Source organism: Pristiophorus japonicus, unplaced genomic scaffold, assembly GCF_044704955.1.
Source record: "Pristiophorus japonicus isolate sPriJap1 unplaced genomic scaffold, sPriJap1.hap1 HAP1_SCAFFOLD_497, whole genome shotgun sequence".
Classification (NCBI taxonomy): domain Eukaryota; kingdom Metazoa; phylum Chordata; class Chondrichthyes; family Pristiophoridae; genus Pristiophorus; species Pristiophorus japonicus.
The window spans coordinates 2,575-15,453 of NW_027254403.1; the positions used below are offsets into that span (position 1 = coordinate 2,575).

At 49.0% G+C, this 12,879-nt stretch overlaps 1 non-coding gene across 1 annotated transcript; it reads left to right on the forward strand.

The window, feature by feature from the left end:
* Positions 1 to 784: 784 nt before the first annotated feature.
* On the forward strand, positions 785 to 858 carry trnai-aau (transfer RNA isoleucine (anticodon AAU)). Its single transcript has one exon. It is a non-coding gene; the product is annotated as a tRNA-Ile (tRNA).
* The last annotated feature ends 12,021 nt before the right edge of the window (positions 859 to 12,879 follow it).

Genomic DNA, 12,879 nt, shown 5'->3' on the forward strand with positions numbered 1-12,879 from the left:
TCCCTCCCCATTACCCCCACACTGGGAGTCACTCCCCATTACCCCCACACTGGGAGTCACTCCCCATTACCCCCACACTGGGGGTCACTCCCTCCCCATTACCCCCACACTGGGAGTCACTCCCCATTACCCCCACACTGGGAGTCACTCCCCATTACCCCCACACTGGGGGTCACTCACTCCCCATTACACCCACACTGGGAGTCACTCCCCATTACCCCCACACTGGGGGTCACTCCCTCCCCATTACCCCCACACTGGGAGTCACTCCCCATTACCCCCACACTGGGAGTCACTCCCCATTACCCCCACACTGGGGGTCACTCACTCCCCATTACACCCACACTGGGAGTCACTCCCCATTACCCCCACACTGGGGGTCACTCCCTCCCCATTACCCCCACACTGGGGGTCACTCCCTCCCCATTACCCCCACACTGGGAGTCACTCCCCATTACCCCCACACTGGGGGTCACTCACTCCCCATTACACCCACACTGGGAGTCACTCCCCATTACCCCCACACTGGGGGTCCCCCCACCACCATTGCCCCCACCCTAAGGGTCAACACCTCCTGCAGCTCCACAGTCACATCCCAGGCCCCAGTTGCCATGGTTCCTCCTCTCTGGCTTTGCAGACCGCGCCTGCGCACTCGCATCCCTCTGCCTCCACCTGTGCACTGTCAATCAGCTGGAGGCCCCGCCTCCCCGACCCGCCCCCCACAACGTGGTGACGCAGGCGCGTCGCCCGCCGTGTTAAGCCGCGGCCGGCAGCCCAGCAGCACGGCCGGTTAGCTCAGTTGGTTAGAGCGTGGTGCTAATAACGCCAAGGTCGCGGGTTCGATCCCCGTACGGGCCAACTTTTATATTCAGCAGTAACAAGTTAATTGTTTCAATAAATAAATCAATGTCCACAATAAGCTCAAATATTCATTGTGTAACAAGCTAAAATACATCAATAACTCGATATAAAACTTTAAAATAATTCATCAATAACTCGATATAAAACTTTAAAATAATTCATCAATAACTCGATATAAAACTTTAAAATAATTCATTAATAACTCAATATAAAACTTTAAAATAATTCATCAATAACTCGATATAAAACTTTAAAATAATTCATTAATAACTCAATATAAAAATAGTAATGTTTAAAACTTTAAAATAATTCATCAATAACTCAATATAAAACTTTAAAATAATTCATCAATAACTCAATATAAAACTTTAAAATAATTCATTAATAACTCAATATAAAAATAGTAATGTTTAAAATATTAAAATAATTCATTAATAACGCAATATAAAAATAGTATCGTTTAAAATATTAAAATAATTAATTAATAACGCAATATAAAAACATTAATGTGTAAAACTTTAAAATAATTCATTAATAATGCAATATAAAAATAGTAATGTTTAAAATATTAAAACAATTCATTAATAACGCAATATAAAAACATTAATGTGTAAAACTTTAAAATAATTCATTAATAATGCAATATAAAAATAGTAATGTTTAAAATATTAAAATAATTCATTAATAATGCAATATAAAAATAGTAATTTTTAAAATATTAAAACAATTCATTAATAACGCAATATAAAAATAGTACTGTGTAAAATATTAAAATAATTCATTAACAGCTCAATATAAAAATATTAATGTGTAAAACATTTAAATATATGAATGAAACAAAACAATCATTAATAAGCTCAAATATAATTGTGTAAAAAGTTAAACGATATCAATGCAGCTCAATATAAAAATATTAATGTGTAAAATATTAAAATAATTCATTAATAACTCAATATAAAAACATTAATGTGTAAAACTTTAAAATAATTCATTAATAACGCAATATAAAAATATTAACGTGTAAAACTTTAAAATAATTCATGAATAATGCAATATAAAAATAGTTATGTTTAAAATAGTAAAATAATTCATTAATAATGCAATATAAAAATATTAATGTGTAAATCATTTAAATATATTAATGCAACAAAACAATCATTAATAAGCTCAAATATAATTGTGTAAAATGTTAAACGATATCAGTGCAGCTCAATATAAAAATATTAATGTGTAAAATATTAAAATAATTCATGAATCCACATGGAGTCTGACCAAGGCTCCACAGAACTGAAGCAGAACTACCACTCCTCTGTATTCCAGCCAATATTCCATTCGCCTTGTTGTAGCTGTGCACCAGCTTTTAGTCATTTTGAAGAGCCGAGGGCCCAGGGGCATCACGGGGCCAGCCCACACTGCGATATGTGAGCGCTCTCGGTCCGTGCAGCAGAACTGGTCTCCAGTTGTCCTGGTTAACCCTTGCCTCTGGACCAAGACCGAGCTCTGTCAAGCCCGTGTGGTGGCTGGTGTGCACCAGAGAAACATAGAAACATCGAAAATAGGTGCAGGAGGAGGCCATTTGGACCTTCGAGCCTGCACCACCATTCAATAAGATCATGGCTGATCATTCCCTCAGTACCCCTTTCCTGCTTTCTCTCCATACCCCTTGATCTCTTTAGCCGTAAGGATCACATCTAACTCCCTCTTGAATATATCCAATGAACTGGCCTCAACAACTCTCTGCGGCAGGGAATTCCACAGGTTCACAACTCTCTGGGTGAAGAAGTTTCTCCTCATCTCGGTCCTAAATGGCCTACCCCTTATCCTTAGACTGTGACCCCTGGTTCTGGACTTCCCCAACATCGGGATCATTCTTCCTGCATCTAACCAGTCCAGTCCCGTCAGAATTTTATATGTTTCTATGAGATCCCATCTCATTCTTCTAAATTCCAGTGAATACAGGCCCAGTCGATCCAGTCTCTCTTCATATGATAGTCCTGCCATCCTGGGAATCAGTCTGGTGAACCTTCGTTGCACTCCCTCAATAGCAAGAACGTCCTTCCTCAGATTAGGAGACCAAAACTGAGCACAATATTCCAGAGGAGGCCTCACCAAGGCCCTGCACAACTGCAGTAAGACCTCCCTGCTCCTATACTCAAATCCTCTCGGTATGAAAGCCAACATACCATTTGCCTTCTTAACCGCCTGCTGTACCTGCATGCCAACCTTCAATGACTGATGTACCATGACACCCAGGTCTCGTTGCACCTCCCCTTTTCCTAATCTGTCGCCATTCAGTTAATATTCTGCCTTCCTGTTTTTGCCACCAAAGTGGATAACCTCACATTTATCCACATTTATCCACAGATAGAGAGGGGTGTAGGGGCTGGAGGGGGTTACAGAGATAGGGAGGGGTGTAGGGGCTGGAGGGGGTTACAGAGATAGGGAGGGGTGTAGGGGCTGGAGGGGGTTACAGAGATAGGGATGGGTGTAGGGGCTGGAGGAGGTTACAGAGATAGGGAGGGACGAGGGGCCATGGAGGGATTTGTAAACAAGGATGATTATTTTCAAATCGAGGCGTTACTTTACCGGGAGCTGATGTAGGTCAGCGAGCACAGGGGTGTGACACATGTATCTTTTCACATGACACGCCGAAAGTAGGTTCATGTCAAAAGCTCGTCCTCAGGAGTGAGCAATTATTTGGGCTCGAGAGACACTTATAATCTGACATGTGCTCTACCTCATAATCGCATCGTGACCAGCCACAAGGGCACTTTGTGATTGGTGCGTGTCAACAAAACTGATTAAGTGGAACCGCCATCTTAAATAATTGTCCATTCCTGCTCAACACTGTCCCCATCAAACACTCCCAGGGCAGGTACAGGGGGTTAGATACAGAGTAAAGCTCCCTCTACACTGTCCCATCAAACACTCCCAGGGCAGGTACAGGGGGTTAGATACAGAGTAAAGCTCCCTCTACACTGTCCCATCAAGCACTCCCAGGGCAGGTACAGGGGGTTAGATACAGAGTAAAGCTCCCTCTACACTGTCCCATCAAACACTCCCAGGGCAGGTACAGGGGGTTAGATACAGAGTAAAGCTCCCTCTACACTGTCCCATCAAACTCTCCCAGGGCAGGTACAGGGGGTTAGATACAGAGTAAAGCTCCCTCTACACTGTCCCATCAAGCACTCCCAGGGCAGGTACAGGGGGTTAGATACAGAGTAAAGCTCCCTCTACACTGTCCCATCAAACACTCCCAGGGCAGGTACAGGGGGTTAGATACAGAGTAAAGCTCCCTCCACACTGTCCCCATCAAACACTCCCAGGGCAGGTACAGCACGTGGTTAGATACAGAGCAAAGCTCCCTCTACACTGTCCCATCAAACACTCCCAGGGCAGGTACAGGGGGTTAGATACAGAGTAAAGCTACCTCGACACTGTCCCCATCAAACACACCCAGGGCAGGTACAGCACGAGGTTAGATACAGAGTAAAGCTCCCTCTACACTGTCCCATCAAACACTCCCAGGGCAGGTACAGCACGGGGTTAGATACAGAGTAAAGCTCCCTCTACAGTGTCCCATCAAACACTCCCAGGGCAGGTACAGCACGGGGTTAGATACAGAGTAAAGCTCCCTCTACACTGTCCCATCAAACACTCCCAGGGCAGGTACAGCACGGGGTTAGATACAGAGTAAAGCTCCCTCTACACTGTCCCCATCAAATACTCCCAGGGCAGGTACAGGGGGTGAGATACAGAGTAAAGCTCCCTCTATACTGTCCCATCAAACACTCCCAGGGCAGGTACAGCACGGGGTTAGATACAGAGTAAAGCTCCCTCTACACTGTCCCATCAAACACTCCCAGGGCAGGTACAGCACGGGGTTAAATACAGAGTATAGCTCCCTCTATACTGTCCCATCAAACACTCCTCGGGCAGGTACAGGGGGTTAGATACAGAGTAAAGCTCCCTCTACACTGTCCCATCAAACACTCCAAGGGCAGGTACAGCACGGGGTTAGATACAGAGTAAAGCTCCCTCTACACTGTCCCATCAAACACTCCCAGGGCAGGTACAGGGGGTTAGATACAGAGTAAAGCTCCCTCGACACTGTCCCCATCAAACACTCCCAGGGCAGGTACAGCACGGGGTTAGATACAGAGTAAAGCTCCCTCTACAGTGTCCCATCAATCACGCCCAGGGCAGGTACAGCACGGGGTTAAAGACAGAGTAAAGCTCCGACTGCATTGTCCCATCAAACACTCCCAGGGCACGTACAGCACGGGGTTAGATACAGAGTAAAGCTCCCTCTACACTGTCCCATCAATCACGCCCAGGGCAGGTACAGCACGGGGTTAGATCCAGAGTAAAGCTCCCTCTACACTGTCCCATCAAACACTCCCAGGGCAGGTACAGCACGGGGTTAGATACAGAGTAAAGCTCCCTCTACACTGTCCCATCAAACACTCCTAGGGCAGGTACGGCACAGGGTTAGATACAGAGTAAAGCTCCCTCTACACTGTCCCATCAAACACTCCCAGGGCAGGTACAGCACGGGGTTAGATACAGAGTAAAGCTCCCTCTGCACTGTCCCATCAAACACTCCCAGGGCACGTACAGCACGGGGTTAGATCCAGAGTAAAGCTCCCTCTACACTGTCCCATCAAACACTCCCAGGGCAGGTACAGCACGGGGTTAGATACAGAGTAAAGCTCCCTCTGCACTGTCCCATCAAACACTCCCAGGGCAGGTACAACACGGGGTTAGATACAGAGTAAAGCTCCCTCTACACTGTCCCAATCAAACACTCTCAGGGCAGGTACAGGGGGTTAGATACAGAGTAAAGCTCCCTCTACACTGTCCCATCAAACACTCCCAGGGCAGGTACAGCACGGGGTTAGATACAGAGTAAAGCTCCCTCTACACTGTCCCATCAAACACTCCCAGGGCACGTACAGGGGGTTAGATACAGAGTAAAGCTCCCTCTACACTGTCCCATCAAACACTCCCAGGGCAGGTACAGCACGGGGTTAGATACAGAGTAAAGCTCCCTCTACACTGTCCCATCAAACACTCCCAGGGCAGGTACAGCACGGGGTTAGATACAGAGTAAAGCTCCCTCTACACTGTCCCCATCAAACACTCCCAGGGCAGGTACAGCACGGGGTAAGATACAGAGTAAAGCTCCCTCTACACTGTCCCATCAAACACTCCCAGGGCAGGTACAGGGGGTTAGATACAGAGTAAAGCTCCCTCTACACTGTCCCATCAAACATTCCCAGGGCAGGTACAGCACGGGGTTAGATACAGAGTAAAGCTCCCTCTTCACTGTCCCCATCAAATACACCCAGGGCAGGTACAGGGGGTGAGATACAGAGTAAAGCTCCCTCTATACTGTCCCATCAAACACTCCCAGGGCAGGTACAGCACGGGGTTAGATACAGAGTAAAGCTCCCTCTACACTGTCCCATCAAACACTCCCAGGACAGGTACAGCACGGGGTTAAATACAGAGTATAGCTCCCTCTACACTGTCCCATCAAACACTCCCAGGGCAGGTACAGGGGGTTAGATACAGAGTAAAGCTCCCTCTACACTGTCCCATCAAACATTCCCAGGGCAGGTACAGCACGGGGTTAGATACAGAGTAATGCTCCCTCTACACTGTCCCATCAAACACTCCTCGGGCAGGTACAGGGGGGTGGATACAGAGTAAAGCTCCCTCTACACTGTCCCATCAAACACTCCCAGGGCAGGTACAGCACGGGGTTAGATACAGAGTAAAGCTCCCTCTACACTGTCCCATCAAACACTCCAAGGGCAGGTACAGCACGGGATTAGATACAGAGTAAAGCTCCCTCTACACTGTCCCATCAAACACTCCCAGGGCAGGTACAGGGGGTTAGATACAGAGTAAAGCTCCCTCTACACTGTCCCCATCAAACACTCCCAGGGCAGGTACAGCACGGGGTTAGATACAGAGTAAAGCTCCCTCTACAGTGTCCCATCAATCACGCCCAGGGCAGGTACAGCACGGGGTTAGATCCAAAGTAAAGCTCCCTCTACACTGTCCCATCAAACACTCCCAGGGCAGGTACAGCACGGGGTTAGATACAGAGTAAAGCTCCCTCTACACTGTCCCATCAAACACTCCTAGGGCAGGTACGGCACGGGGTTAGATACAGAGTAAAGCTCCCTCTACACTGTCCCATCAAACACTCCCAGGGCAGGTACAGCACGGGGTTAGATACAGAGTAAAGCTACGTCTGCACTGTCCCATCAAACACTCCCAGGGCACGTACAGCACGGGGTTAGATCCAGAGTAAAGCTCCCTCTATACTGTCCCATCAAACACTCCCAGGGCAGGTACAGCACGGGGTTAGATACAGAGTAAAGCTCCCTCTGCACTGTCCCATCAAACACTCCCAGGGCAGGTACAACACGGGGTTAGATACAGAGTAAAGCTCCCTCTACACTGTCCCAATCAAACACTCTCAGGGCAGGTACAGGGGGTTAGATACAGAGTAAAGCTCCCTCTACACTGTCCCATCAAACACTCCCAGGGCAGGTACAGCACGGGGTTAGATACAGAGTAAAGCTCCCTCTACACTGTCCCATCAAACACTCCCAGGGCAGGTACAGGGGGTTAGATACAGAGTAAAGCTCCCTCTACACTGTCCCATCAAACACTCCCAGGGCAGGTACAGCACGGGGTTAGATACAGAGTAAAGCTCCCTCTACACTGTCCCATCAAACACTCCCAGGACAGGTACAGCACGGGGTTAGATACAGAGTAAAGCTCCCTCTACACTGTCCCATCAAACACTCGCGGGGCAGGTACAGCACAGGGTTAGACACAGAGTAAAGCTCCCTCTACACTGTCCCATCAAACACTCCCGGGGCAGGTACAGGGGGTTAGATACAGAGTAAAGCTCCCTCTACACTGTCCCATCAAACACTCCCAGGGCAGGTACAGCACGGGGTTAGATACAGAGTAAAGCTCCCTCTGCACTGTCCCATCAAACACTCCCAGGGCAGGTACAATACGGGGTTAGATACAGAGTAAAGCTCCCTCTACACTGTCCCAATCAAACACTCTCAGGGCAGGTACAGGGGGTTAGATACAGAGTAAAGCTCCCTCTACACTGTCCCATCAAACACTCCCAGGGCAGGTACAGCACGGGGTTAGATACAGAGTAAAGCTCCCTCTACACTGTCCCATCAAACACTCCCAGGGCAGGTACAGGGGGTTAGATACAGAGTAAAGCTCCCTCTACACTGTCCCATCAAACACTCCCAGGGCAGGTACAGCACGGGGTTAGATACAGAGTAAAGCTCCCTCTACACTGTCCCATCAAACACTCCCAGGACAGGTACAGCACGGGGTTAGATACAGAGTAAAGCTCCCTCTACACTGTCCCATCAAACACTCGCGGGGCAGGTACAGCACAGGGTTAGACACAGAGTAAAGCTCCCTCTACACTGTCCCATCAAACACTCCCGGGGCAGGTACAGGGGGTTAGATACAGAGTAAAGCTCCCTCTACACTGTCCCATCAAACACTCCCAGGGCAGGTACAGCACGGGGTTCGATACAGAGTAAAGCTCCCTCTACACTGTCCCATCAAACACTCCCAGGGCCGGTACAGCACGGGGTTAGATACAGAGTAAAGCTCCCTCTACACTGTCCCCATCAAACACACCCAGGGCAGGTACAGGGGGTTAGATACAGAGTAAAGCTCCCTCTACACTGTCCCATCAAACACTCCCAGGGCAGGTACAGCACGGGGTTAGATACAGAGTAAAGCTCCCTCTACACTGTCCCCATCAAATACTCCCAGGGCAGGTACAGGGGGTTAGATACAGAGTAAAGCTCCCTCTACACTTTCCCATCAAACACTCCCGGGGCAGGTACAGGGGGTTAGATACAGAGTAAAGCTCCCTCTACACTTTCCCATCAAACACTCCCGGGGCAGGTACAGGGGGTTAAATACAGAGTAAAGCTCCCTCTACACTGTCCCATCAAACGCTCCCAGGGCAGGTACAACACGGGGTTAGATACAGAGTAAAGCTCCCTCTACACTGTCCCATCAAACACTCCCAGGGCAGGTACAGCACGGGGTTAGATACAGAGTAAAGCTCCCTCTGCACTGTCCCATCAAACACTCCCAGGGCAGGTACAACACGGGGTTAGATACAGAGTAAAGCTCCCTCTACATTTAAAATTCTGACGGGGTTAGACAGGTTAGATGCAGGAAGAATGTTCCCAATGTTGGGGAAGTCCAGAACCAGAGGTCACAGTCTAAGGATAAGGGGTAAGCCATTTAGGACCGAGATGCGGAGGAACTTCTTCACCCAGAGAGTGGTGAACCTGTGGAATTCTCTACCACAGAAAGTTGTTGAGGCCAATTCACTAAATATATTCAAAAAGGAGTTAGATGAGGTCCTTACTAATAGGGGGATCAAGGGGTATGGCGAGAAAGCAGGAATGGGGTACTGAAGTTGAATGTTCAGCCATGAACTCATTGAATGGCGGTGCAGGCTAGAAGGGCTGAATGGCCTACTCCTGCACCTATTTTCTATGTTTCTATGTTTGTATGTAACACTGTCCCATCAAACACTCCCAGGGCAGATACAGCACAGGGTTAGATGCAGAGTAAAGCTCCCTCTACACTGTCCCATCAAACACTCCCAGGGCACGTACAGCACGGGGTTAGATACAGAGTAAAGCTCCCTCTACACTGTCCCACCAAACGCTCCCAGGGCAGGTACAGCACGGGGTTAGATACTGAGTAAAGCTCCCTCTACACTGTCCCAACAAACACTCCCAGGGCAGGTACAGCACAGGGTTAGATGCAGAATAAAGCTCCCTCTACACTGTCCCATCAAACACTCCCAGGGCACGTACAGCACGGGGTTAGATATAGAGTAAAGCTCCCTCTACACTGTCCCATCAAACACTCCCAGGGCAGTTACAGCACGGGTTAGATACAGAGTAAAGCTCCCTCTACACTGTCCCACCAAACGCTCCCAGGGCAGGTACAGCACGGGGTTAGATACAGAGTAAAGCTCCCTCTACACTGTCCCAACAAACACTCCCAGGGCAGGTACAGCACGGGGTTGTATACAGAGTAAAGCTCCCTCTGCACTGTCCCATCAAACACTCTCAGGGCAGGTACAACACGGGGTTAGATGCAGAGTAAAGCTCCCACTACACTGTCCCATCAAACACTCCCAGGGCAGTTACAGCACGGGTTAGATACAGAGTAAAGCTCCCTCTACACTGTCCCATCAAACACTCCCAGGGCAGGTACAGCACGGGGTTAGATATAGAGTAAAGCTCCCTCTACACTGTCCCATCAAACACTCCCAGGGCAGGTACAGCACGGGGTTCGATACAGAGTAAAGCTCTCTGTACACTGTCCCATCAAACAATCCCAGGGCAGGTACAGCATGGGGTTAGATACAGAGTAAAGCTCCCTCGACATTGTCCCATCAAACACTCCCAGGGCAGGTACAGGGGGTTAGATAAAGCGTAAAGCTCCCTCTACACAGTCCCATCAAACACTCCCAGGGCAGGTACAGGGAGTTAGATACAGAGTAAAACTCTCTGTACACTGTCCCATCAAACAATCCCAGGGCAGGTACAGCATGGGGTTAGATACAGAGTAAAGCTCCCTCTACACTGTCCCATCAAACACTCCCAGGGCAGTACAGGGGGTTAGATAAAGCGTAAAGCTCCCTCTACACTGTCCCAACAAACACTCCCAGGGCAGGTACAGCACGGGGTTCGATACAGAGTAAAGCTCTCTGTACACTGTCCCATCAAACACTCCCAGGGCAGGTACAGCACGGGGTTAGATATAGAGTAAAGCTCCCTCTACACTGTCCCATCAAACACTCCCAGGCCAGGTACAGGGGGTTAGATACAGAGTAAAACTCCCTCTACACAGTCCCATCAAACACTCCCAGGCCAGGTACAGCACGGGGTTAGATACAGAGTAAAGCTCCCTCTACACTGTCCCCATCAAACACACCCAGGGCAGGTACAGGGGGTTAGATACAGAGTAAAGCTCCCTCTACACTGTCCCATCAAACACTCCCAGGGCAGGTACAGTACGGGGTTCGATACAGAGTAAAGCTCCCTCCACACTGTCCCATCAAACACTCGCAGTGCAGGTACAGCACGGGGTTAGATACAGAGTAAAGCTCCCTCTACACTGTCCCATCAAACACTCCCGGGGCAGGTACAGGGGGTTAGATACAGAGTAAAGCTCCCTCTACACTGTCCCATCAAACACTCCCAGGGCAGGTACAGCACGGGGTTAGATACAGAGTAAAGCTCCCTCTACACTGTCCCATCAAACACTCGCGGGGCAGGTACAGCACAGGGTTAGACACAGAGTAAAGCTCCCTCTACACTGTCCCATCAAACACTCCCGGGGCAGGTACAGGGGGTTAGATACAGAGTAAAGCTCCCTCTACACTGTCCCATCAAACACTCCCAGGGCAGGTACAGCACGGGGTTAGATACAGAGTAAAGCTCCCTCTACACTGTCCCATCAAACACTCCCAGGGCCGGTACAGCACGGGGTTAGATACAGAGTAAAGCTCCCTCTACACTGTCCCCATCAAACACACCCAGGGCAGGTACAGGGGGTTAGATACAGAGTAAAGCTCCCTCTACACTGTCCCATCAAACACTCCCAGGGCCGGTACAGCACGGGGTTAGATACAGAGTAAAGCTCCCTCTACACTGTCCCCATCAAATACTCCCAGGGCAGGTACAGGGGGTGAAATACAGAGTAAAGCTCCCTCTATACTGTCCCATCAAACACTCCCAGGGCAGGTACAGAGGGTTAGATACAGAGTAAAGCTCCCTCTACACTGTCCCATCAAACACTCCCGGGGCAGGTACAGGTGGTTAGATACAGAGTAAAGCTCCCTCTACACTGTCCCATCAAACACTCCCGGGGCAGGTACAGGGGGTTAGATACAGAGTAAAGCTCCCTCTACACTGTCCCATCAAACGCTCCCAGGGCAGGTACAACACGGGGTTAGATACAGAGTAAAGCTCCCTCTACACTGTCCCATCAAACACTCCCAGGGCAGGTACAGCACGGGGTTAGACACAGAGTAAAGCTCCCTCTACATTTAAAATTCTGACGGGGTTAGACAGGTTAGATGCAGGAAGAATGTTCCCAATGTTGGGGAAGTCCAGAACCAGAGGTCACAGTCTAAGGATAAGGGGTAAGCCATTTAGGACCGAGATGCGGAGAAACTTCTTCACCCAGAGAGTGGTGAACCTGTGGAATTCTCTACCACAGAAAGTTGTTGAGGCCAATTCACTAAATATATTCAAAAAGGAGTTAGATGAGGTCCTTACTACTAGGGGGATCAAGGGGTATGGCGAGAAAGCAGGAATGGGGTACTGAAGTTGAATGTTCAGCCATGAACTCATTGAATGGCGGTGCAGGCTAGAAGGGCTGAATGGCCTACTCCTGCACATATTTTCTATGTTTCTATGTTTGTATGTTACACTGTCCCATCAAACACTCCCAGGGCAGATACAGCACAGGGTTAGATACAGACTAAAGCTCCCTCTACAATGTCCCAGCAAACACACCCAGGGCAGGTACAGCACGGGGTTAGATACAGAGTAAAGCTCCCTCTACACTGTCCCATCAAACACTCCCAGGGCAGGTACAGGGGGTTAGATACAGAGTAAAGCTCCCTCTACACTGTCCCATCAAACACTCCCAGGGCAGGTACAGCACGGGGTTAGATACAGAGTAAAGCTCCCTCTACACTGTCCCACCAAACACTCCCTGGGCAGGTACAGCACGGGGTTAGATACAGAGTAAAGCTCCCTCTACACTGTCCCACCAAACACTCCCAGGGCAGGTACAGGGGGTTAGACACAGAGTAAAGCTCCCTCTACACTGTCCCACCAAACGCTCCCAGGGCAGGTACAGCACGGGGTTAGATACAGAGTAAAGCTCCCTCTACACTGTCCCAAC